This window comes from Elgaria multicarinata, chromosome 7 (genome assembly GCF_023053635.1).
Source record: "Elgaria multicarinata webbii isolate HBS135686 ecotype San Diego chromosome 7, rElgMul1.1.pri, whole genome shotgun sequence".
In the NCBI taxonomy this organism is placed as follows: Eukaryota; Metazoa; Chordata; class Lepidosauria; order Squamata; family Anguidae; genus Elgaria; species Elgaria multicarinata.
The window spans coordinates 35,956,978-35,984,287 of record NC_086177.1 but is presented as its reverse complement, the minus strand read 5'-3'; the positions used below and the strand labels follow the sequence as shown (position 1 = coordinate 35,984,287).

General features: G+C 39.5%; 1 protein-coding gene across 6 annotated transcripts in view; it reads right to left on the bottom strand.

The window, feature by feature from the left end:
- ATXN1 (ataxin 1) overlaps positions 1–27,310 on the bottom strand; it is a 259,174-nt gene that overhangs the window by 209,172 nt on the left and 22,692 nt on the right. The window contains exon 3 of one of the 6 annotated variants that reach the window (XM_063130389.1): positions 14,383–14,469. The exons of the other annotated variants lie outside the window; for them this stretch is intronic. The gene's annotated coding sequence lies outside the window, so the exon portion shown is untranslated. The remainder of the gene's footprint in view (positions 1–14,382; positions 14,470–27,310) is intronic. 6 annotated transcript variants of the gene reach the window in all.

The following is a 27,310-nucleotide window of genomic DNA, read 5'->3' as shown; positions in this document are numbered from 1 at the left end:
GGCCTATAAGGCCACTGAGTCCAACACTCTGCTCAATGCAGGAATCCACCTTAAAGCATACCTGACAAATGGTTGTCCAGCTGCCTCTTGAATGCCTCTAGTGTGGCAGAGCATATTCAAGCTATGGCTTGTCATGTATCCAAATCTGAGGGCCATGGGTTATTTGTTTATCCCTCACATAACCCAACAATGGCCCCTGGACCTCAGGTTTGGACAACATGACAAACTGCAGCCTCAGCTTGAATATTCAAAATCAGGCCAGCACACATCACGGCTTAAACACACGAACCAGGTCACAAGCTTTAAAATGTATGGAAATAACCTCTCTCATAATACTAGAACCCGGCGTCATCCTATGAAGATGACTAGTGAGAGATCCAGGGCAGACAGAAAGAAGTATTTCTTCATGCAGTGCATAGGTAAACTATGAAATTCACTTCTACAAGATGTAGTTATGGCCACTGATTTGGATGACTTTAAAAGGGGACTAGACAATTCCTGGAGAAGAGCACCCTCTCGCCCATGTTCCCATGGGGAAAATGGATGAGAAGATGCTATTGCACTCATGTCCTGTTTGTGGCTTTCCCATGGGCAGCTGGTTGACCACTGTGTGTTCAGAATGCTGGACTATGTCGTGTTTCCATATTCCCTTCCCTGCGATCATGCCTACCAGGGTTAGCTCAGCGTTCGGCAGGCTAGAATTGACTGGTGTAATGATCTTTCTCTCTGCCCGACTCAGGTGGCAGGGAGTTGCCAGTACTAAGCAGAAAGCATGGGAATCCTGTGCCTGGGTGCTTTACCCTTCCCATGATCTTGTTTTGGCTTTAGTCACATCCCCATCAGTTACCAGCATATGCAGCGTCTGGAGAATCTCCCTTGGGATGGTTTGCTCAACCTTTCAAAAATCCCCACCCTTTGTGATTGCCTGAAGCATGGAGCTTAAAGTGTTCTGACCATCATTCAGCTTTAAGTATGTTTCTGGAGTGTGTAACCATTAAGCCTGTTACCATGAGATTTCCTCAATAAAAAGAAGTCTCACTGATGTGACTCCTGACAGTGTGCCAGCACGTGAGGGAATGGGCATGAACACGACAGACTAGTTGGCCCTTGTGCTGATCCAGCAGGGTTTTCTGATGTTCATTTGTTGGTAATATCAGAAAGCCAAAGTAGCCATCTACTTTCAAGGGGGGCTGGGGCTTAGACATAGCTCATTGTCTTTCTACAATAACTAACAGAAAAAAACAAATTATGCAAGCTAAAGGAAATATGTACAAATTTGCATTCTTTGTACAGAATTCAGCTTTTTCTTGGCAAAGAATTTATTTTAAGTGCAGAGTACACATAGCCCTGCCCAATGCACAAGAGAGCTACAACAGGCCTGGGTATTTATCTGCATTCTTTCAAGCACAGACATGAACCTGAGGAGCATAAAAGCGATTTGAAAACATAGACCATTTTCACATCTGAAATCAGGGTACAATTGCTTGGACTTGCGTAAGGAGAGACAAAGATGTAATTTTAAATTAATTCATTTGGACTTTCATCATATGAAAAACAATCACTGTTCACTGTCATCTTCCTCCATTAATCACATTAGAATAATAAACATTCTTGGACATGTTCTTTTTACACAGCAGCCTTTCCTTCTAAACCTACTGGCAATGCTTTTCACATACACAACCCTGTGGCTCACTTCCCCATCTTGGAATGCTGATAGAAAAACTTGGCTCCAAGTGAAAATCATTACCTTAGAGGTGGCAGAAGATCTAAGGAGAGAGAAACTAAATGGCTACTCTTCCCCTCCAACACAGCTTGGGTTCAGACATTTTCCCTGTGTGATTTAAAAGGGAAAAACAGCTCTTCTACAGCACTGAACATTTTTAAATGTTAAAGTTGCTTCTTGAAAAAGACACTTAGGAGGTATCTTAGGAGATGAATACATCACGCTACCCTAGTTCAGAACCTCTTCAAGTAAGACATCTTTGAGCAAGGAACACACACATATATATATATAACAAGTGGGACCTTGAACAAGCTCCTGTCCAGGATGCCAGCAAGCAAGGCAGCCAACCAGCCAGCCATGCCAGCATTCAGGGTACTCTATTCCATTCCCCACTCCCACCACTTTTGTCTTTCCCCCTCTTAACACCTTCCCTGGCTACTGAGCATGCTTTGTGCCTTTTGGGTGCTTTGGGGTCCCCCATCTCCCCAGGAATTTTTCCAGAAGATTTTTATTTTTATTTAGCTTCTGCAAAATGTGAACTTCTCCCAAGTCTGCTGGTATCTCTCTCTTGTGCATAAAAGTGTTATTTTGGCTATATAAGGATACTTTGAGAATGAATTAGTTGTAGAATATTACTATACAGGATGAAAATACTTCCTAAACAGTGACACAAGGTAGTTGTGACTGGGTTCCAAGGCTACTAGCAATAGTTGATAGGAGCAGTAAAATGGACTGAAGGCAATAATACTTCAGAATGAAGGGAAATTGTTATATATGCCACTCAACTTACTAACCCAAATAAATACCTAAACTCCTGCCCCTACCAAGGCCTCTCCTCTGCCTCTCTATTCCTAAAAGAAAAGTGTACACACACAGAGAGAGTTTAAGGGCTGGTTTGTGTCTGTTGCATCAGCAAAGACAAAGAGGGCCCTTTTCTCATTTGCACAAGAGGAGGGAGAATGATATTCTGTCCTTGTTTTCCCAATCAATTCATCAAAATCTTATAGTCCTAATGCTTCCCTATTATAAACACTAAGGCTAAAATAACTCAAATGACAATCTCCTTGATGTATATTGATGTTACTAAAACCTGAGCCAGTTGGGATGGGAGGGGAGAACCTATTCAAGTACTTCCTCTAAAATAATACTAGTCCCTCCATTTATCTATGGAATGGGGAAAAGGATGAAATACAATTGTGCTAACCGCTGACTGATAATTATCTGCTCCTTATCCTTCATTTTCTCCCCAGCCCCAACGTTTAGGAGGATTCTTGGGTGTCAAGGACTGTGCCAGGAAATCACTAAACCCAACAGCCCTTCCACTCAAGATAGCATGCTCGTAAATAACTTCTGACCCTACATTCTACAGTGACACACGTTCAAAACACATGCATACTGTGTCAGTTATGAAGGGTGTACTTCACGTGTAAATTGTCATGTTTCACTTTAAAATTAAAGGTTCATGGACAGCACAAACTGTGTAAACATTACAAGTCTGTTCCTGGAGAATGTTTCTAGTAGGATAAACCACATGCATCATGCCAAACTAAGAACTCTGCAAAAATAGTACATTATATTAAGTACATTAGATTGTTTCTCTTGTTTTAGTTTCTCGACATTTAAGGTTTGCTACAGTCATATTTTCCATGGGTCTTCTCAAAAGACAGCAGCAGCTAGAAAACATAAAGCCTAATCCCATGATGTTCTACTGGTCTCAGCCTCAAGAAAGCAACCCAATTTGAACATGTACAAGAAATAGGATTCCAGCCATGATTTTGGTATCTAAAGAAACTGTAATACATTTGTTATTCAAAAATGCCAAAAGCAAACTCAGAATCAATGTGCATTCTTCCTGCTCCAGATAAGATGTTGGTTCTAAATGTTTGAACTTGTAATCTATTTCTCTGTTTATCTATTATCACAAACTGTTTCTTGTACTGAAAGGCACTGATACAAAGGGCACTGGTAGGGCACTGGCACTCATATTAAACCCTTAAGAAACCCACTTCTCTATTTGTAAGTAGCAAAGTAAAGTTTAAGGGCTACAAGTTGAATTGCCAGCCACTATCTAGAGAATGCACCCATGCTTTTACATGCATCAAGATACCAAGTAAGGCATCTTCTGCATTTCCCATTCCATTACTTTTCAGCTATTTATATCTGCTGTTGAGGGAAGGACACACACAGGAGTTTAGCTTAGAAAAAACCCGAGTTAGGGGAGACATGACAAAGGGGTGCAAAATTCTGCATGGTATGGAGAAAGTGGATAGCAAGATGTTTTTCTCTCATAACACTAGAACCTGGGGTCTAAAGCTGATTGGTAGGAGATTCAAGACAGATAAAGAGAAACACATCTTCACATAGAGCCTAGTTAAACTATGGAATTCACTTCAACAACATGTAGTGATGGCTTTAAAAGGGGATTAGGCAAATTCATGGATGATAGGGCTATCAATGGCTATTAGTCATGACAGTTAGGGGCTACCTCCAGAGGCAGTGTGACTAGGTATACTAGTTGCTGGGGAACATGAGTAGGAGGGTGCTGTTACACTCATGTACTGCTTGTGGATTTCCCATGGGGAGCTGGTTGGCTGGTGTGAGAACAGAATGCTGGACAAGTTAGGTTTTTGGTCTAATCCAGCATAGCTCTTTAAGAGTCCTTCTCAACAGCAGAGAGAAGATCAACAAGACACTGGCTGCAATCTTTCTGAGAGCACAGAAACATAAGAACGGACTGTTCTAGGTCATATCAAAAGTCCATTGAGTCCAGGACTTCATCTGCAATAGTAGCCGATCCTAGCTGCATATAAGGGGAAAACCAAGAAACTTTTCATCCAGGCCCTAATATCCCAGCTGGGCCACTCTCCCATTATTATCGCTATTCATGGCTGAAGTTCCCTACTACATTTAATTTATGTAAAAGGTAAACAAACTTTGAAAATGACTCGCAGCACTAAGTAAATATTTTAAAATTAAAGCTCACTGAAATAGGTTTACTTCTGAGTAAAAGATTTAGGTTTGGGTTAGCAGCTGGTCACTTTCCAGACTACAGAAGTTTCAAAGGAGATGGGAGAACCCTAACCTTCCTTTCTAGCATTTTGGGTTTCCCGCCCCCTTAATTCTTTTGTAGTGCTTGTACTGTTTTCTTTGTTAACCTCCAAATGCAGCAAATAAATATTTGTCGTGTTGTTTTGTGGTGTCTAAACCACACCGTGGGTTCCAAAATCTTAGGAACTCAGCATATGGCACAGAGTTTTCAAAGGAAAAAAGTTTCAGAACTCTGAACTCTAAGTTCAAGGGTCAGAAAAAGAGTCAAAACCAAGGTGTGTTTTAGTTTGCCAAGACTGGATGCTAGCATGAGCTACAACTGTAAAGCAAATTCGAGGTACAAGGAGAGTGCCAGGGAAGGTCATGTAAACTATATTGTGAAGGAATTACCAGCATAAAAGTCAAATCAGATATAGCTTGTCTTGTTTACAGAACTCAACCCTTTCCATGGTATTGGAAAAAGAGCAGCTGAATATACCTCACGATATGACCAACAAATCTCCGATTTCTTAGAATGCTTTTGAAAAAATTGACACTGTGTTAAGAAAGAAGCCAAGTCACAAAAAGATGTCACAATTCAAACTGGTTGTGAAAAAAGCAAAAATAATGCAAGTGTCACATGTTTTGAAGTCAGAAGAATAAGAATTCTAGACCAACAAGCTCACCTCCCCACAGCAGACCTTTCCTGTGCCCTGAAAATGATGCATAGATGGTCAGGGGAATTTTCTGAATGGGGTAAGCTGTGTTTCATGGGCACAGTCCCCCAAAATCGGGTGGAGGCACGTTCCATGACCAAAGCCCTTTTATCAATGGAAGGCAGATCCTAAATCCAACCCTTTGAACTGGGTAAAGACATATGGCATCAGTCTAGTCCAGCTATCACCCAGAATATATTTTATGTCAGACGGGTTCTGCTTCTTCCACTCAGAGAAGCTATATTCAATAAAGGCTGGTAGACAAAAGCCACCATTTTCCTTCAATGGTCCAAAGAACCATAGCAATTTAGAGAAACGGGTTGTTTTACAATCTACAAGATTATAACGCAGATTTTCTGGCTCCATGGAGCTTGAAGCTGCTAATTCTTATAATAAAATCCTATATTTAACACTGACAGCTACATTTTCTTCTTCTAATCACGCCTCTCCATATCCACTGTGCTTTGCTCCAGGTTTTGGTGCTAGAACAGAAATACTCCAACCGAGTATCAAATTTGGTTGCAAATGAGCTCACGTTTTGTACCTGTTGCTTTTGTGCGCTTAGCCACACCTACAGCTTTGTAGAGTAGTCCTTCTACCAGCTTCCAGACCACCTCTGATATGTCTGTGCCAAGCACAGGAAGATAAGAATCTTCTCTTCACTTTGCTTCAGCCCCATAACATTACATCATAGTAATGCTAACAAGATAAGAAAGCAGGGGATTCATGTGGGAGAGAAAAGCAAGGGGGCAGACAAATCCACAAGCAGTTCCCAAAGTCATGGATATGGTTCAGAGCAGCTTTCTGTAACCTGGGGCTGTCCAGATGTATTTGGATGACAACTCCCAGTATTCTCCAGTCTGGGGATTTTTTCTTTTGCAACCCTCATTTATAGATTAAAATGTTGGCAGGTGTGCCCAGGAAAAGAACCTGAAGGGCTTTGGATACTACAAAAAAACCACAGCCTAGCTGGGGAATTCTGGCTATTATTATTATTATTAATAATAATAATATTATTTACTTTTATATACCGCCCCACAGCCGAAGCTCTCTGGCTGATTGACAAAAGCCATTCAACACATCTGGAGAATGTCAAGTTGGGGAAGGCTGGTTCAGAGAGTGACAGCATCATGCTGGTGCTAGACCTCAGTCGCTAACTGGAAATAAATTCTTTAAAAAACAAACATAAAATTAAAATTGTGAGGCAGAAGGCTGTTGATTCTATTGTTATTCAAGGTTTAAGTACACACCACAGCAAAAAAAAAATCAATTTCAAAAGAATTCGGTTGATTTGTATAATTTTCATTCAGGTTATTTTATTTTTAATCCAGGTGCTACATCAGCCTGGAAGTTTAAGTGATCTTGCTTGGCCAGTGCTCATGTCAACTTTTCTTGTTAGGAGGGGCAACCTCTATACTTCTGTAGTTTGGGGTTGTTGTTCTTTGTTTTGTTTTGTTTTTCGTTTTCCTCATCATCACTGCCAAAATAAGCTCTCTGTTCCAGAAGATTTCAATGGAGTTCGAAGGTGTGTCTTATTTTTCTTCCACAAACCTCCTTATTTATAGATTAAAATGTTGGCAGGTGTGCTCAGGAAGAGAAGCTGCCGGGCTCAACACACTGTGAAAAAGCAACAGATTTGTTCTTAACACATTAACTGGCAGAAAGGCTGAGAAAAGTTGTACTTTCCTTCCATACATATGGTTCTTGTTTGTCAAAATGCAACTTTATGGAAATAGTGACAACAAGGGATTGCACAAAACAAAATGAAGCTTCACAGCCAAATTCCCTAAAAAGAGTGGGGGTATGCCTATGAATGGGACTTGGCCCAATAGTGATCACCCAAACCTTCAAATAAAAACTCAACCTAAAGGGAATGCATTTCTAAGGATATTACAGATATTAGGACAGGCAGGATTCTTTCCTATCCCTGCCTGCAGATGCCAGGGATCAAACCTGGGACCTTTTTCATGCCAATAAGGTGCTCTACTACTAAGCTATGCCCTCCTCAAGGTATTTATTACACACACTTCCTATCACTTTTAATCATGACTGCAAGCTGATAATTTCATCCCCCCTCCAATGCTGAGGAAATTTCTTTTTTACCAATTTACAGCATAGCTTCTTCAGCAATATTTACTAGACAAACTACTGCTGCCCTTCACTCTATCCCATCCCACAGAAAAGGGAATTTGAATAGGCAACCAGCAGAACCCCCTTACAATCTGTGTAATATGATTTCACCTGACCACATCTATTAATTAGCTGCATTCTCCACTAATTGAAGCTTCTGAGACATCTTCAAGGCCAGCCCCATATACCGCACATTATAGTAGTTCAATTGAGAAGTTCACAGAGCATGGACCATCTAGAAATGGCTGCATCTGTTGAACCAGCCAAAGCTGGTAAGGGTACCCCAAGCCACTAAGGCTACCTATGCCTCCAGTGACAAAGCAGGATCCAGAAGTACCTTCCAAGCTACGCACCTAGTCTTTCAGAAGGAGTGCAACCACAACTAGAATATGCAGCACACCCAATTCCCAGATATGAGAACCACCTACACAGAAAACCACTGTCTGCCTTTGATTCAACTTCAGTTTATTGGCCCTCATCCAGCCATTTCTGAGTCAAGACACTTTTTTGGCACCTGAACAGCCTCTCTAACTCAGGTAAGAAGGGGAAATAGAGCTTTTATTGTTATCTTTGTTGCGGTTTCATTATATTTTTTATAATTTTGTATACTATTAGAAGTTATATTAGTTTAATTATATTAGAGTAAACATTAGGAAGAACTTCTGGCCGATACGAGCTGTTCAATAGTGGAACAGACGTCCTCAGAAGGTGGTGGGCTCTTTCATTGGAGTTTTTTAAGCAGAAACTGGATAGCCACCTATGAAAAATGCTATCATAGTGGATTTCCTGCATCAAAATGGGGCTGGCCTAAATGACCTTTGAGGGTCCCATCCAACTCTATGATTCTGTGTATCTGTAAACTGTCTTAAGTGCTATTGCTGCATAAAGGCAAGGTATAAATTTCTTAAATAAAATATTAAATAAAATATTAAGTCATCAACCACAGAGCAGACTTAAACTGGCTATTTAATATAAATGACAGCCCAGTAGAAGTTTGTCAGAAACATAATAAATACTTTGTTTCCAATGGATCCAAGCCTTATTATTGTAGTGTGTGTAGGGATGTCCATCCACTCTTTTGGATAGTTGATAGGTACACTATAAAATCCAACAGAAATTTCTACAATTAAGTCCTGCTGAAAGCAATAGAACTAATTCTTAAGCCCCCTCATTTCAAGAGGGCTTAGTCTACCTCCTGCCCAAACTGTGGGACAGCCACATGGTATGGTATGTACAGTATGTGAATCAGATTTGAAAGACAAACACAACTAGCCTTACCCCTACTATTGGTGCTGTTTTACACACATACTACAGTCACACATCGCACCATAGGGACAGCTTCCATACAAGTGTGGCTGTGTAGGAAGGTGATCTTACTTATTACAAACATTTGATGGATTGCTTTTTTTATCCAGAGTAAATACAGTGCAGGCCCATTTGTAAGAAAAGTATTCAGCATGTATTGTGAACTGATTCTATGGAAATACAGCTGAATTCTCAAACTAGTAAAGCTAGATTAGACCAGTTTGCTTCCACTGATTTTATAGGATTAACCATACAATCGTACTAGGAAGTAAATCCGATATATTTTAACAGAACTTATTTCCAAGTATATGTAGTTAAATCACAAACCAACTTAGCTTCCAAGTATACCAACCATACTACATTGTGGTTCAGCTTAAAGAGATAAGAAATAAAAAGCAGGAACACAATATTCCAGCCTAACAATATTGGTTTTTCCTCCGCTCCTCTTTGCTCCCAGTTACATGGAATCTGTGTGCCAAGGAGTGAAGCTGGAGGAAGCATTAGCAAGTGGTGATTTTGCAGTGTAATGGCGGCTCCATAAGGCAGCATGAAGTACAAGCACGAGAGCGCTAGCCAGTGCCTATGGTACAAGCTGAACATCTATTACCTCTCTCAACTTTTCTGTAATAATAATAATAATAATAATAATAATAATAATAATAATAATTTGTTACCCTCCTCTCCCTCTGGATCGAGGCAGGGTGCAACACAAATGCAAACACCATAAAATACGTATAATTGATTAAAACATATAAAACTAATACATTATTAAAAGCAGCACATTATTAAAAGGTATCTTAAAATTCAACTGGGTAGGCCTGCCAGAAGACATCAGTCTTTATGGCTTTCTTAAATTCTGGAAGACTGTTAAGTTGACGAATCTCTCCCGGCGGGCCATTCCACAATCTGGGAGCAGCAGAAGAAAAGGTCCTCTGGGTAATAGTTGTCAGCCTTGTTTTTGTTGACTGGAGTAAATTCTTCCCAGAGGACCTGAGTGTGCGGGGCAGACTGTACGGGAGAAGGTGATCCTGCAGGTAGCCTGGACCCAAACCATGTAGAGCTTTAAAGGTAATAACCAACACTTTATACTTCGCCTGGGAACTAATTGGCAGCCAGTGAAGTGATGCCAGTGTCAGTTTTTTAATTGTGCAAAATGAAGGTAAAAACAGATGGAAGAGCAATATACCCTTGTAGTACAGTTCATGTGAGGAGAGAGCAAAAGAAGAAGTACACTTTTTTTTGTCCATGCTGTGGGCACTCAGAATTGGGTCTTCATTTAGTCATACTTACAGCAGATCCACTGAAATCAACGGGATTTAATGTCGTCGCAACTAACCTAAGTCATTTTGATTTCAATGGATCCACTCTAAGTCTGACTAAATCTGGATCAAGCTCTCAATATTTCAAATTCACCCTTGGAAAAACTCATTGCTCAACTTTTTACCATAGGATTTTCTCTGTCTGAGTGGCTATGTTCTGCTATGTACTGCATCCATGAGTTAAATGTAAACGTATTACATTTTTAAAATTAAAACAGAAGCAGCAGGGGCCCAACTACAGTATCAAGAAAGAATAGTACAGAGACTGCGGAAACAGAACATTTGTTTCCTCCCACTTCATTTTCTGTCCACCCCTCCTTCTCCCCCTCATATTACTCTCGGGTTTGTGTACTTGGGCAGAAATTTTTCCAGTCATCAGATAAATTTAGACTTTAAAATATCACCTTTCTGTACTTTCATTTTGACTTGTCATTTATTTCTGAAACTATCACATGATAAGGAGTGAAAAACAGCTAGCAGGCACTATTCTGGCTAAATAGTCTCAAGTGGCAATAGAGATGATAAATGACTACAAAGAAATGAACTAATTGGTCTTAGATTCTCAAACTGCAGAATGGGCCTAGAACAAAGTTGTGGAGAGGAAGAAAATCATGGCGCAGGTGGTGGAGCTGAGTAGGCTGAATGCCCTTGTCAGACAACCTTTATAATCAGGGAATGACATCAACTCAATTGCCGCCATCCTCTCAAACAGATTTTGGAAAGAAACACATGAGAACAAAGCAGCAACTCTTCCTATTTACTTGTAGGCAGTTTTAGGAGGTCTGAGATATCCTGTTCTATTTGTCATCTAACACCAGTTTACTGCATTACTAGTAGTGGTTACCACAACTGTATGCGAGGATCTCAACAAACTCACCTGCAGAACAGATACCAGAGAGAGACAGGAGACAGCAGCAGCTAATTTTTCAAAGTTGTGGAAAAGTTTGAAAAATATAACAGCGGGAAATAGTTCCAAATCCAGGGAAGGCAGTTCTGTGTTGGATTACTTTGCGAGGCATCTAGACAAACCATTTCTCCTTTGTGTCCCCATCACAGATGAGTTAACTATCATCATTTGGCAGAAGCCAATTAGTTCTATCAAGTATGAGTAGAGAAGTGAAAGAAACACGTGAGCATTACTCGCTTTCCACCTTCCTCACACGAATATAGCAGCCTCACTCTTACTAAAGTTCCATGTAGTAAAAAAGATGAGGTAAAGTGACAGAAAAGCCCAGAAATAATGGATTAGCAGCAGTCTCCCTCTATGGTTGTTGCTCCAAATCCCACTTCTTAGTCTACATAACAAGTACAAAAAGGAAGCTGCAAATATGAAAAATCAAGATCATGTTGCATCTTCTAACGCAGAGCATTACTCTGCACCAAAGCTCCGCTGGATTTATCACATTTCTGCTATACATTGTGCCTCATCAGTGTTTCCATAACGGAAAAACCCCACAGGGTAGTGTATCTGCATATAGCAGATAAGTAAAGAGATAGTGATTTATGTCCTAATTTTTACTGGATCAATAAAATCTCATATTCTTCATCCATAGTAAACAGTAAGCGAAAAATTCCTGTCAATAAATGTGAAGCCACTATTGACTAATGCATTAAAATTAAAATATAGGCTAATAAAATAATTCAATGAGCTTTGGGGGAAGGGAACAAATTCTCCATAAGCTCAGAGAAAATTCAGAACACATGTCACAGATATGCTGGTTAAGTAATATATTAATTTTCAACCACAAATCATTACCATAAAATGAGTGATTTAGGTCCTGCACAACAACAATGGGCTGCATCTGCTGCATTGCCTTAAGTATGCTAGAAATTAAGCAAGTATAGGTTCAAATTTAAGCATATGACTTGACATTTCAAGCAACTGAATTAAAACCACTGCTTCTCATTAAAAAGAAAAATCACAAATGTAAATTTCAGCCTGAAGGCTTTCCAATCTGTTGACATGCAGCAAAACACACACATATTTGGCAGTTTCTAGGTGACAGTGTATGTGCCTTTCAGTAGGAAAACAGCACATATGAAGTAGCCCCATTAGTAATGTGATAAGACAATGCCACCGTTTCTCACAAGGAGTCACTGGCTCAATTAGGACAGCAAATATACAAACTAGCCCTTGAAAATCTGAAACCTTTGCCTAGTGTGCTGAAATACTAACGTTCACCTCTGAATAAACAACTCTTTTTTGCCCTAACAAAGCGAAAACATCAAGTGCATGAAGTAACCCAAATATAGTCCTCATCTTTGCATTAAGGGCAAATTTCCACAGTTATTTTTGCCAGGAAAAGGTAACCACATTGTGCCTTTTCCCAATCAATTCTCCTATGACAAAGCCTCCTTATGAAGACAGACCTAACTTAAACACTTTTTGAAGTAGGGCATTTTTGAAATTAATTCAAAACATATCTAAGTTTATCATCTAGCTTGACTTTGCAAGAGAAGTTACACACAGGAAAATTTACTTAGAATATTTGGTATCCTGCTCTTTAACCCCAAGGGCCTCTCGGAGCAACTTATAACAGAATTTTGAAACACAATAAAACAAAAGAGCTAAAACAAGTAAAACAAAAACGAAAAATGAAAAAGTACAGCAGCATATTTATCATTACGACAAAGATTAAAAATAATATACCTTATCTTAAAAGCCTGGGCAAATTTTTAAAAGGTAGTCTTTTCTCGGGACAAAAACTATATCAAACACAGAGTGAGAGGAAACTCCACAAAGACTGGAAAAGTTCTATCCCTGGTTACCAGCCACCTTACCAAGGAAGGTTTCGATGCTTGGGCATATTCATAGGGAAGAATGCAGCCCTTGAGATAGCCAGGTCCTAAGCAATTTCAGGCTTTAAAGATTAAGATCAGTACCTTGCATTTTGCTTGGAAACAGACCAAGAGACAGTGTCATTCTTTTAAAACTGGTGAGATGTTGCACATACCCAGTGCCAGCTGTTGCATTTGGAGTGAACTGAAGTCTATGAGCAGTCTTCAAGGGGAGCCCCACATACAACACATTAAAGTAATCCAAATGGGATAGCCTGTCCATCGTTATCTCCAGCTTCCAAAATTGGCCAGATCTAAGGTGCAAACTTAATCCTTTAATGGAATTACACCCCATCCATGCCAGGCTAAGCACCATCTCCCCAAACAGATGATACACCCATCGACATGATCTCCATCTTGTCTGGATTGAGAATCAGCTTGTTGGCCCCCATCCAATTCATTAACAATTCTAGATGTTGCTTCAGCATGTCCACATCTTCAGCTGGAGCAGATGAAAAAGAGAAACAGAGCTGGCTGTCATCAGCATGCACACACTGATGACACCTCGCCCCAAATTCCTAATGACCTCACTCAGAAATTGAAAGTAGATGATGAACAGCACTTGGGACAAATAAAGCTCTGCAGCACACAATGGGCTGATTTGCACAACGCAATAGTTCACTGTGGGTTAATTTACCTGCAGGGCCTGTTGTGTTCATGAACCAAGGAGCCAAGCAAGCCCTATCCAGTGGAAGACAGCAGTAAGAGGCTATCATGTCAACCACCTGAGTCACCTCCACATCCTTCAGGGTGACCAATGCATCAACAAGAGCACCAGCCAGTCAATATATCCTCTGAGAGCAGACCATTCTAAATAGTCCTTCACCACTACAGAAGAAACTGTAGTGAGCCTAAACTTCACTAGGAAGTGATCTGATCATAACAAGGAAATCAATGAGAAATTCCCTATATCCAGATCAACATCTTCCTGACCTGATGAAAACACCAAATCCAGAGAATGACCCAGGCCTACAAATGTTGTGATGGCCCCAAGGTTACTTAACATGGCACTCAGGGGGTTCTGAGCAGTTGATGACAAGGCAGCCTCAGCATAGATACTGAACCCCATTCAAACCTCCCTAGTGAAAACATTCCAAAATTGGGTTGCCAATGCCACAACTAAAAAGTCCCTGTCCCCATCCAGCAGTACCCTTACTTCTGAATGCCGTTTTTCTAATTCACTTGTTTTTGGGTGTCTCAAAGGTATAATGCAAAATTCAGATACAATCATTTTGCCCCTTTTTATTGTCGTGTCAAATTCACTTGGGCATTAATAGTACATAGAAGTACAAATAAAAAAGCTTAAACAAATCGTCTTACTTACTGAATAAATATAAATGCCTTTTCCTACTTTTCTTTCATGTAAAAATCCTCTGAGTCTTGAAATATCCAACCACCTTGCTATAGTTTTCTGCCAAGAAATAAAATACATCTTTATGAAATAGGTATGATTATATAATACACTCATACGTGTGTATGTATAACCTATAGAAATGCATAATTCAGCCAATGAACCTAAAACAAAAATTCAGGGAGTGGTCACTCACCCACCCAGTTCACAATTGAGTTTCATCAACTCTTTTAGCTGATCTTAGATTGTCATGGCTATTCACCCAGGTACAAAGCCTCAGGCCCAGGGCCCAATGTCAGTTCTCCAGGGGTTTGTGCTTTCTTGGCTTTTATGCAGTTTTCCCCCAAAAAACTGCATAATACCTCTCCCATGGCTTAATTACTGGCAGGAAAAGACTTAAGCTAAAATATGCTAGAATTTTGTTTCTTAAAAATAAAATAAAAAGGGGCATAATGGCGGCCATAAAAGCCCCATTTATGGCTGCCATTTATAAAGCAGTGGGAATTAAGTAATTTCCAGAATCTCCATTGTTGCATACAATGGAGGCTCTGGACAGGGACAGTCAGCTGCCTAGCACTCAACCCACACATCCACGAACACCTGACTGGGTCCAGGGGGTGGATGCGGGGGAGTCTGCCAGACTCCTGGACCCAATAAGGCACCTGCAGCATCCTTACTTCAGCCCCATCCACCATGGAACACAGCCTATGGCTGAAAGGTGTTCTGAAACCTTGCTATGGAACATTTGCTTCTGACCTTTCCAATTCTCCTTCCTTTTCCATTTCCTGCCATGCATCATTAGCCTCCTTACCTTCTGGTCTTAGTGCCAAAAGATGGAGAGAGGAGCCAAGAGAGATAACTGCCATTAATGTTACATTGCATTTCCCATTTTTCCCTCCCCACTGAACCTGGTAATTCCCGTGAAGCACTGGTAGCAATTGATCCATATTCTCATCCCACTAGTGTCATTGGGAAGATGAACAAGAGAAGCAAACATCCATTATCTCTCTCCTTGGACCCAAGTAGAGATGATTTCCCTATTGCTATCATTCATGACCATCTGCTTTAACGGCTACTGGTCCCTTGAGGGCAGAAGCTAGTCAAAGAGTTGGGTACACAAGCTGAAATGGCCACAAGCAGACCGAGCTGAGGACTACTACGTCAGTAGTTGTGAAATGTCTGGAGCAGTCTTTCATAGAGATGAGGCACACTTGCTTTCCTGGCTCTTTTTTCCTCCAACCATAATCTTTCTACATGTACCATGATGATTAAGAGATAATGCAGTAGATGCAGTGAGATTTACTATTCTGGCAGACTTTCTCCTTATAATGATGCAAATGAACTAAAGAACATGACCTCTTCACTAGTTTTGTTCTTTGTTGATTTGGTTGATAGTGTCTGGGAATCAAGAGTAAAGTGGATCATAGCTTTATACTGAGTGCTGTTAATCTTCCCTTTGCATAATGCTGGTACACTCTGGCCCAAATACCACAGATTTATTTAATGTGCACACATTTTCAAAACTAGTAAACAAGTTGCTGTCTATTATGAAAGAACAGCTTTGTAGTTCTTTTAATTCAGTATATTTATATATAGGTATTGTCATATGTCTCAATTTGCATCTTTAAGAGGGAGGGAGGGAGGGAGGGAGAGAGATCTGAAAATCTTCATTCAATAGGCCTGCATAAAGCTGGACCACACTAAAAATGCCTGAATTCTGAATTCCTTTTTTGGAGATTTAGCTGTAATTATATATTTTTTTATTTTATTTTTTAGGCTTATAGCCAATCTTATTGGGCAGTCTCCAATACTCCCACTGTACACCCACTCAATCTGTTGTGCAAGTGGGATCCACCTCCTATGCAATGGGGACCTAGCAGTTCTAAAAGCAACCACAGAAACAAGTAGAATTATTTCTTTCCTGGTTAGAACAGGTCAACAGCACTTCTTTCTGCAAGCTCCACAGACCTGCCCTGTTTCAGAAATGAGAATTTCTGCTCATTTCGGGTTGCTCTGAGACCCACTAGCTCCCCATAGGTTGCTTTGAAAACCACTAGTGTCTATAGATGTTATAAAAACCAGTTACAAAGAAATTTTGGGAACATTTTAAAATTGTTTGGCTTTATAAACATATTTTGAATATACTGTTGAAAACACATTTATTTACCCTCCATCACTAACACCTTACACAAACAAAAAGTCTAAAAGCAATTCCAGAAGACACTTAGACTTGGTCCTTTGCAAACCTGAAGAGGAAGGGAGTTCCAGAGCTACTGAAGAACTACTAAAGATCTCTCTTCATGCCCTTGTTCTAACTCATTGCACAAACAGTCTGCAAAAGAGACTCCCTCTCAGTTGTGAGAAGAGAGAAAGTGCTTTTATATACAATGAGCCCTTGGAATCCCTAACTGCTGATTTTTGTGATGTATGAAACAATGCTGGTGTCCACACAACCACAGGAATCCCAATGTGGCAAACTGTGATCCATGTATATCTTGGAAAATCCTTAAGAAACAAGCAGTATATCGTTTCAATTGAATATGGTCAGCTTCTTTCGAAGCATGCAAAGATGCAAATTCTGATAATGAACTTCCTCAAAAACTGCTTGATTGTGAGTATTTTGGGTTCATCTCTAGATCTTTAAAGTAGATGGGGGTTTTGGGGTGGAGATTTTTTTCATATTTTTTAAAAAGAAGTTGCATGACTCTAACTAGAAAAGAAGTAACTGAACAAGTATTCTGAGAGCTAGAAAACCACTGGAAATTTCAGTTCAAAGATTAATGTTTATTAAAATAATAGCTTGAAAATAACCATAATTAATACTCGTTGCATAATTCATAAATGATTTTACAAGGTATGATACAGGACTGCATAATGAAATGCGAAGTTGAATAGCAGCATTTTTTTGAAAATTACATAAAATGATTACGTTATCATTAGAGTATTTTACACTTTTTTAAAATGGGATACATTCAGAGATAAAGCACTATTGTTTGACTGGAGGTGCACATTGAAGCTGTAACAGGAGGATAACTGAAAGTTCAACTTGATCAGTATTATACTACATTGTATCTAAATATCATATTTTGGTGCTTAATTTTCATTCAAGGATGCAAGACATTCTTCTCTCAAGTTATCTCACCACCTACCAATTCTACTCCCACAATAGTTTCAGTATTACTTCAATTCCGTTAACATTCATACAGCTCAGCTAACATTTAACCACTCCTGTTTTGCACCAATTTGACCTCAATACAAGCTATGTATGTTAAGAAAAATGATACTAGTTTGCAATGAATGAGAACAGGGCGTAGGACATAGTACATTAAAAACGACCCTATAACCAACTAGACGGTCACTCTCCTTGAATGCTGTTTTACTGCTTTTAAATTATATATTGTTTTAACTTGGTTTATGGTTTAATTTGTTTTTAGCTGTGTATATTTACTGTTTTATACTGTATGCTTTTATCTGTACGCCACCCTGAGATCTTATTGATATAGGGTGGGATATAAATGTTTAAATAAATAAAATAAATAATTTACTGCAGGAATACAGCATGATCATATACTTCGATCCTCCAGAAGTTACTTAACCTAGCCTTAGGATTATACAATTTTTATAAAGAATTCTCATGACATGAAAAATCTTTGTTCTGTGTGTCATAATATAGTCACTGAAAAAGATCTTAATATTCTGCCAAGATATGAACATGAGGTACCAACCAAGCAGTATTATGAGTGGTGGCAATTTTCTGCTTGAAGCAATAAACCCCCCCTCCCCCACAATGCTACCAAAAGCAAAATCTATGAGGCCCATATTCTTTACTTTATCCAACTAGGTAAGCCAACAAATTTGAACATTCAGAAAAATGCTTTGGCATACGAAGCTTTTGAAGAAGAAAAAACATCTGGGAAGATGAAAGCCTTCTATACTGCAAGCTTGAATTGTAGGTCTTAAAAATAGACACAAATGAGAAAGCAAATGCTGGTAAAACACTGTCGTTTTGCAAAAAACAGGATTAGATTGTGTGTGTGTGTGTACCCACCCGCACACACAAATGTCGGAAAGACCTTCACATGTGTATTAACATTTACACAGAAAACTGCACAGACAAGTGTTACCTTTTAAAAAATTATGCTGTGTATTATACATGTATAACACACACTGCCACAGCAGACTGCCACTAAAGAAGTCCAAAATTTAAAACATTTTATTTTGTGGCATGTTTTAGAAGCATCGTAACAACCTGTGTCAGTGACCTACAAACTAAACAGTCTCATGGCTTCTCCATAGCCATTTTCATTCGTTAAAGCTACCATCTGTCACTTTTTTAAGTTTATCATTTTTGCTTAATATTGATTTCATGCTCACATTATCCTATGTACTGAGTCAGGGGTAGGGAACCTAGTACCGTTCACATGTTTTGGGTTACAACTCCCATAACTCCTACAATGGGTATTGTAGTCCAAAATTTCTGAAGGATGCCAGGTTGCCTACCCCTGCACTTAGTTAATACAGTGCTGTGTAAACTACTGGATGAATTTAATTCACCCATCCTTAACCAGCAAGGGCTGCAACATTCCATAATGATGGAGACAAACTGTGCTTAATATGCTAATTTCCAAAATGCTTAGTAGGATATTATTTTCCTGTGAGGATATGAACCACTCCACAACAAACGTAATTACCCATGGGAACAATCTGCCTAGCCTAAGAAGGCAATGGATTATCCATTGCTCAAGATCTCCAAAACAAGTGCTGGAATATTAATTCAACCATAAAGTACAAGTGCAACACAGGAATTACTAGCAAGTTCTATGTCCTGTGTTATGTTGCAATGCCAGACTCAATCATAATGGCCCCTTTATGGGTTTTAAAATCTATGTGTCTATGAATTATCTCACACAAGCTAGCAGTACCTTATGACGGAGTAGCTAGTATATTGTTGTCCACAGAAGCATTAACTATGATACGTAACTGCATAGATGCTAATTAGACTAGCACTTCTACATGGTTACATCTGTAGTATTTATTTATTATTGCATTTATATCCCGCCTTTTTTCCTGCAAGGAACTCAAGGTAGCGTACATAATCCTCCTCTCCATTTTATCCTCACAACAACAACCCTGTGAGGTGGGTTAGGCTGAGAGTCTGTGACTGGCCCAAAGTTACCCAGTGGGTTTCCATGGCCGAGTGGGGATGAGAACATGGATCTCCCAACTCCCAGCCGACACTCTAGCCACTACACCACATTGTAGTAGCAATTTATACCTACTGTTTAAGATATTAATGGATAAGCAAACCTTTGTCCACTAGAAATTGTGTCAGCATTTCTCTCAATGGCCAGAATACAGTTGCCTCAAGAAGTTAGATTTCATAAATACGAAAAATATTTTAACTGGCCAGGAGACATAACCATTTGTGAAACGCTACCAGTTCTGCAGCACATCACATTTTGCAAAGAGGAAAGCATACTCCTATTAGAATTACATCAGCTCGTCACTTGACAAAGTGCTAAAAAGAGAAGAACGAATATACTCTTCACCAAGGGCAGAAACCTTCTGTTTTCAGAGGAACTAAAAGTTAAACCAACGTTTTTAAATCTGAGTAACCGATTCATTTTAAACTAATAACACAATTACAACTGCTTTGTAAAAGTACATAAACAGTAACTATATTGATTCAAACTGTATTACCTTGTTTTGTATTACTCATAAGAGTGCCAAGGCATACACAATCTACTAGTGAGCAGTTTGAGTAAGGGAGGTGGCACAAAACAGTCCTAAGGTAAAACAGGAGCTCCGCTTCCTTCTCCTAAGAGAGAACTTCTAAAGTATTCTTCATGGTAAGTTGGGGCATCAGGGTGTGTATTTATACCTTTCAGGGCAACATTTTTGGTCTCAAATGTTACATGTGGTGCAAGGCGGTTGATTGGGGGCTGCACAGAACCTCTCTCTTTCCCAGATTAAATTTCAGATTGTTCTCCATTATCCATCCCAGTCATCTACTATTGGTGAAAACAAAGCTCAAAACTCTGAATGACTGTGCTCATCAGCTTCATATAGATGAGGAGTGGCCAACTTGTGGCTCTCTAGATGTTTTGGCCTACAATTTCCGGGATCCCTCACCATCACCTAGTGCTGATGGGAAATAAAGGACCAAAAGTTTAGTAAATGAATGCTGATTAAAACTGTACATATTAAGTTAAAATGCATAGTGAGCAATTTTTGTAAGGAGAAACGGTGTATTGGCACAAGCAGCATAATCTGAGCTAAAAGTATGCAGTATTTTTCAGAGGTATACAGCATTCTGAATATAACAGTATTAATCATGTCTGGAACAGGTTTAAGAAAGGAAGGAAGGTGCAAGAAGTACTGCAGGAAGCAAAAACTTTCCCCAATAATAATGTCTTCCTCTTCCACTTAAAAGCAATCACAACAGTAAGAATAAGTACACTCTACTGTAGGGTTAGGCAACCTGGTGCCCTCCATATTTTGGAGTATAGCTCCCATTAGCCCAAGGCAGCCTGGCCAATGGTCCAGCTTTATAGGAGTTGTAGTCCAAAAAATTGTGCCTGGCACGAACAGCAGGGAAAACAAGCCACTGTGACTTATTTTCCTAGCCGTTATCATGCAAGCCAGGCCACTATGGCAGAGGTCTCTTCATTACAATTAGAACACTTGCCCCAATCTTAAATTGCTTTATACCACATCAGGAGGAAGTTATGCCATTTCTATAATGTATGTATGGTATTCTTGTCTAGGAGATCAGACACACCTTTCATTTATGTCCCCGAAATATCCCAGTAATCACTGAAACTGTAGTTTCCTTGATTGGCCTTGCTTTTGAAGGATAGCTGGTTGATAGAAGAATGTGATTCATGGGGCTTCTTTTTATATGCTATAGACATATAGAGGTTATAGTTTCTCCAAGTGACCAACAATTTAAAAATATAGCACAAGTTTTAGAAAGAGTTATTTTATATATATATAAAAGTACCCTTTCAAAATCTTGTTCCAGCATTTCTTTGTGGTCAAAAAGTTTTGGTATCAGTATTAATATCTAAATGTCAAGTATGTGAAAACACATTTCCTGTGATGTCTAAGGCATTTGGAGCAATTTTAAGTGAGGCATTAATATGCTACTGACTTGCAATTTCAACAACCTTCACTGGAAGTAAACAGCACTTTAAAAACCTGTATAAAATTTCTTTTGAGTCTCTTTTGTATGTGCCTTTTTAACAGTGTTCTTGTATTTCCAGAAACAGTCATTCCGGTTTCCAATATATATTTATTCTAATGGAGTGCTAATCTCACTGATATATCTGTCAAATTTATAGTATTTAGAGTGACATATTTGTTTTGTAAACACACACTACATACAATAGCCACTTTAATCTGCCGTGAATCATCACATCTTTCTAAAATATTTTATGATTAAAACACTTTTTTAACACACTTTTTAAACATTTTGCTATACTTGTCAGGCATTATAGCAATACTATTCATATCTATTAAGAGGTTAATGTCATGGAGACCAACGGGGCTTATTTCCAGGTAAGTATATAGAATTGTAATCCAAGTTTGTGCTTCATCGGACCATCATTATTATTATTATTATTAGTAGTAGTAGTAGTCTTAATAGTGATAGGTGGTAGAACTGTATAGCTCAGAACAGCCTCTTCCTTAGAGGTGTCAGAGAAATCCATTTTGGGTTGGAGTTCAATGTGTTTTCTTAGGTTTTCTCCTCCCCACCCCACCCCACGCAGACATCTTTCCAGTTCCCATTGCAGTGCCCGACTGAGCAATTTACTCAAATTTCTCTGCAATTTGTGCAAATTGAAGAACCTGCAGGGAGAAAATATGCAAAAACTGTTCCCAGAGTTCAGGGGAAAGCTCGTATTGGCTTGCAAATGCAAAGTGAGTTGTACACGCTCTGGAAGTTCAACAAGACAAAATACCACTGGATTTCCCAGACATAAATGACCTAAATAATTACATTTCCTTTAAAGAAGCCATTATGCTGTTTTAAAGCAGAACTTTAGGATGTAATCATATGAGACCCATGTGTGGTGCTAGTAAGCCTCTGAACCTGGAATTATAAGTATCCAGTGCAGAGCAGGAGGGGCGGCGGAGGCAATCCTCACCTCTGCCACCCCTCTTGCTCTGCATTTCACCAAGACAGGCTTTTTCACCCATCTAGCTGAGATATCACAGAAAGAGGGGGAAGAAGGCAGGAGAGGCCTCAGGATACAGTCCCCTCCCTTCCCTGCCCACATGAACACCCCATTTACCTCTTCTCTGAGGTTGCTTTTGTGACCTTGGAGAGGCAGCCAGTGTACTTCTCTCCCACCAGCTGAGATGTGGAGGGGGCAGGACATTTGCATTCCTGTGTCTGAGGTCGAAGCGCTGTCTCCAAGCTTAGATCCAGAATCCCAAAATATTCTGTGGCCTCCCAGACCCTGTTTAGGGGCCAAAGCACTGCTCCCTCCATCTCTTCAGCTTACTTAATCTAAGGTAGTGTTTGCTGACAGATCAAACTAAAAACATTGCCATTAAAGGCCACTTCTCTCATTATATTTGTCTTTCAGAGACAGTTTATAATGAAACTGGTGAGTACAGGGGTACTCTCTGTGTGGGTAAAGAAGCTTGTGGGAGTTCCAGTGGGAAAGGGAAAGGTTTACGTAAACCCTACACAGCCTACTGTTTCTTAGCAATGTCACCTTGCTCAGATGTTGCTTTGTAGTAGGGAAGCAGGCTGTTAGGGATTCATTACATGCGTTTTCATAACATAGAGTCACACCATAAGTACCAAGGTGTACCTGGCTGCACTTCTGACTTTGCTCTACATCTTGGAAAGCACCTTATGTTTGGTTCTCAACATCTTCTCACTGTTAACCCTTTACATACGCCTCCTATTTTATTCACTACTGGCAAAGCTTTGGCTAGAGAGCTGTGCCTAGTTTCGATTATCTCACTTCCAAGACAGATATGAAGGAGCTGTTAACGGCAACTCGAGAGAAGTAACAAATATTTACAGGAGGGCAGATTGAAGAAAGTGGGTGTGTATAGCTGGGAGAAGACTGAAAGCATTACTGTTAAGCTTCAAATACATAAAGAATTGCCTTAAAGATAGGGGTGCTTCCAGATGGAGGGCTTCTAGTGCTACCAATCAGAAGGCATTGTTCAACAATTGCATCTTTTTTCTGTAACGGATTTTCAGTGGTAAGGAAAAAGTTGGAAGAAGTGGTGGGAAAACACAGAAATGGGAGAGAGCATCATCTACACAGCCCCATAAAATTCTGTGAATGAGGCAAGGCACTGACACAATAAAAGCCTTGTCTGGAAACACACAGGGAACAATTCATCTTCCTACCCACTAAGGACAAGACAGAACAGGTAAAATGCAACTGAAAAATTTAGAAGGGTATTAGAAGGAACTTCGTAACTGCATGAGTTGTGCAGTGTTGGAAGATGTTACCTACAGATATGGTAGATTCTCCATTGATTAAAGTCTTTTGCTTGTATTTGGAAACATACTGTGTCTTCTCTAGGCTTTACCATCTGTTCAGGGGCAAACAGGCGTTTAAAGTAAGGATCTTTTGTTGCATGTCCTTCTCAAGAATAGCGCAGTGTGGAGCATATGCATTGAACACATAAGATCTTAGGTTTTGTGGCCTGTTAGGTGCTTGGCAGCCCTTCCTGATTTTGCAATTCCAGGCAGGGAACAAAAACAGAGATTTATTAAACCCCTGGTGGGCCACCATACATAACTCGTGAATTGAGTTTGGCTTTGTGCAGGGTGGGCATCTTGTGTCCTCCAGATGTTTCAGCTTACAACTCCCATTAGCCCTAGCCAGCATAGCCAATGAGGAAGGATCATGGGAGCTTTAGGTCAAAATATCTGGAGGGCCACAAGCAGCCTATCCCTGGCTTACTGGATAATATATTGTGCAGGCTTAATTCAGGGTTAGGTATCTAATGGCCCTCCAGATGTTTTGGCTTACACCTCCCATCAGCCTTCACCATTGGCTATGTAGCTAGTGCTGATGGGAGTTGTAGGCCAAAACATCTAGAGGAAAATAAGATGCCCACCCCAGCCTACCTGAAGTGAATTCATTCACTGAAATTAGTAAGATTGTAGGGTATTTTCATCCCGATGAAAGTTAACAAGTTCATAGAAAGAATGTTTCCAATCCTCTCATCTTTCCTGCAGCCACCTTCACTCCAAGAAAAGCCACTTGGTAATATGAGGGCCCTCTTGATCAATGTGGGATATGCAGAAGGAGGAGAGAAATGAATTTTTTCCTTCCATAAGCCCACAAGTTAACTTATCTTAGATCCAAGCTATAATCTTTTGACGAAGATATACCCTTTCGGCGTCAAACATGATGACCCCACAATATCCCTTTTAGCTCTGCAATGTGCAACAAGCCACTTTGAAACATGTTCATAATCCTGGGACAAAAATTATTGAATACAACCATTTATCAAGGAAACAGGACACCAGGATAGACTACAAAGACTGGGGAAAGGATAGTGCTATTTAAATATTGTAAAACATTTTGCTAACTACATACAGATGGAAATACAGACACTTTTGCAAGATGCCTTCTTCAGAAATAGTGCTCTATTTTTCGTTATTTTGAAGAGGCACTAAGGACCAGTTTGCTGATTAAAAGGACACTGTCTTTAAGAGAGGCTCTATCAATATGGTAGCTAATTGATTTAAAAAAAAACCTTAAAAGCATTTTCCAGCATTAAACCCATTTCCAAATTCCTGAAAGCTAACATTTTCTGATTGGAGATACTTTCTCTTTTTCTTTCTCCCCAGAGGAAACTGATGCTACAGAACAGAAATCAAACTGACTAGAAACAAAGTGCTGTCAAATACAGAATGCAAACAAACTGGGAAGGGATCTTTTCCCCCTTACTTTCTGTCATTTGTACTAGCTGTGTGCAGTTTATTGTGGTAACTATTTTTCAGAATGACTTTTTAAAATTACATTCTTGTTCACATACCATGCAATTAAAATAATAAGAACAACCAAAGTTCTTTGCAGTCTTTATATTACCTGCCCTCACCATAATATGGAGAAACAATTCACTCTTTCTCAACTTATTTAAAGGAAACTGAAGCCACATCAAGAGTGATCCAACAGCAAGTCTGTGGCACAAGTTACTCAGGTCCAACCTCAAGACTCCAGCTTCTGAATTACACTGCTATAGGCTTATAAATCCAGAACACTATGTTCAAAATAAAGCTGGTAATAATTTCCCCCAAAATCATAACTTGTTAATTAACACAGAATTAACATCTCTATTTGAGGCTTTTCACAATGCTGGGATTAGTACCATTATTTATTTATTTTAAAAGTTAGCCAGCAATACCAAATACAATTAAGCAAACTTTTCTTCTGTCTCAAGACTTCTTCCTTGCTAAACTGAAAATTGAAGTAGCACTTCTAAAGAAGCACTGCACACAATAACAACTTTACAAAGTGTTCTGTTTTATTTTAAAAGCAAGTTCAGGGGATGATCTCATAAAAACATACTTCGCTTTGGTATAAGCAGCCTCTCCAGAAATCTGTAACATACATACCACAACACTTCTTGTTCGTTCTCTCTCTCTCTGTACGTATATATATACATATAGATATACATACACACCATTAATCGACAACAAGATAGGATCCCAGCATGATATGCTGCCTAAAGTAAATCAGTGGGTACCATGGACAGTATCCTATTGTGATACACCCTACCCTGTGCCTGTTGGCATTCTCTTCCCCTCCTTATTGTTTTACTATGATTTTATTAGATTGTAAGCCTATGCGGCAGGGTCTTGCTATTTACTGTTTTACTCTGTACAGCACCATGTACATTGATGGTGCTATATAAATAAATAAATAAATAAATAAATAAATAATAATAATTGTGCAGGCCTGACTGTTAGCACAACCTGAGGTTAGCGGTTCAAAAAGAAACCTGAAATTAGCAGAAATGTGCATTTCAAGAACAGGGCAGGTCAGTGGCGCTTGCAGGAGAGAGCTTCACTAACCTTTCCCAATCAGGAATAGAGCATTTACACTAACTTCCAGGATTCCTTTTAGAACCCCTATCTCCTCATTACACCAGATGTCAGTCATGCTAGTGCAACACAATCAGCTGGAGCACAGCAGCCCCACTGGATACTGCCCCATGCACCTTAAACTAAGAATCCAGTAGGCCAGGGATCGTTGTAGTTTTATCACCCATGATTTATACTGTTTCACAAACAAAAGTCCTGATATCATGGGGAACCCTGTTGTTGTTGTTACTTTTGCTTCTAGTATATGAAGCAGCACACAGAACACTTAAACATCATCAGTTGCTTACTACCTTCCACAAGCTTGGAGCCTTAAAATGAAGGATTTGCAAGCATTTAATATAACAGCATTCCTTAAAACTGGTGAACTAAATGTTCCTCCCTGACGAGGCACTAACATAGAAAAAGCTGCTGCATGAATTTTAACTATCTACAATGTAAATGATGAGTTGCATATTATCCACTTTCATGTTAAAAACTGGCAGACATTAAAAAAAAGGACTGCAACTGGAGCAACAAAAAAAGGCCTGGCAGGAACATACAAGATTTTTAAAATCTCAGTAAGTTTCAGAGGAATGTGTATATATAAAGATTTTCCCATGAGTGAAGCAGGAGCAGGGAGGGGGAGGGAGGGTTTCTGGAATGAAAGTCTACTTCAGACAAATCATATGAACTGTAGAGACTTGGAACTCATTTATGACTAATAAGGAAGGAAGGCTGTTTATAAAAAAAGAAGAAGATATTGATGCATGCAATTCTACAGAAATGCTGACAGCTTTACAAATCCTTCAGCTAACAAGGGGTCACAGA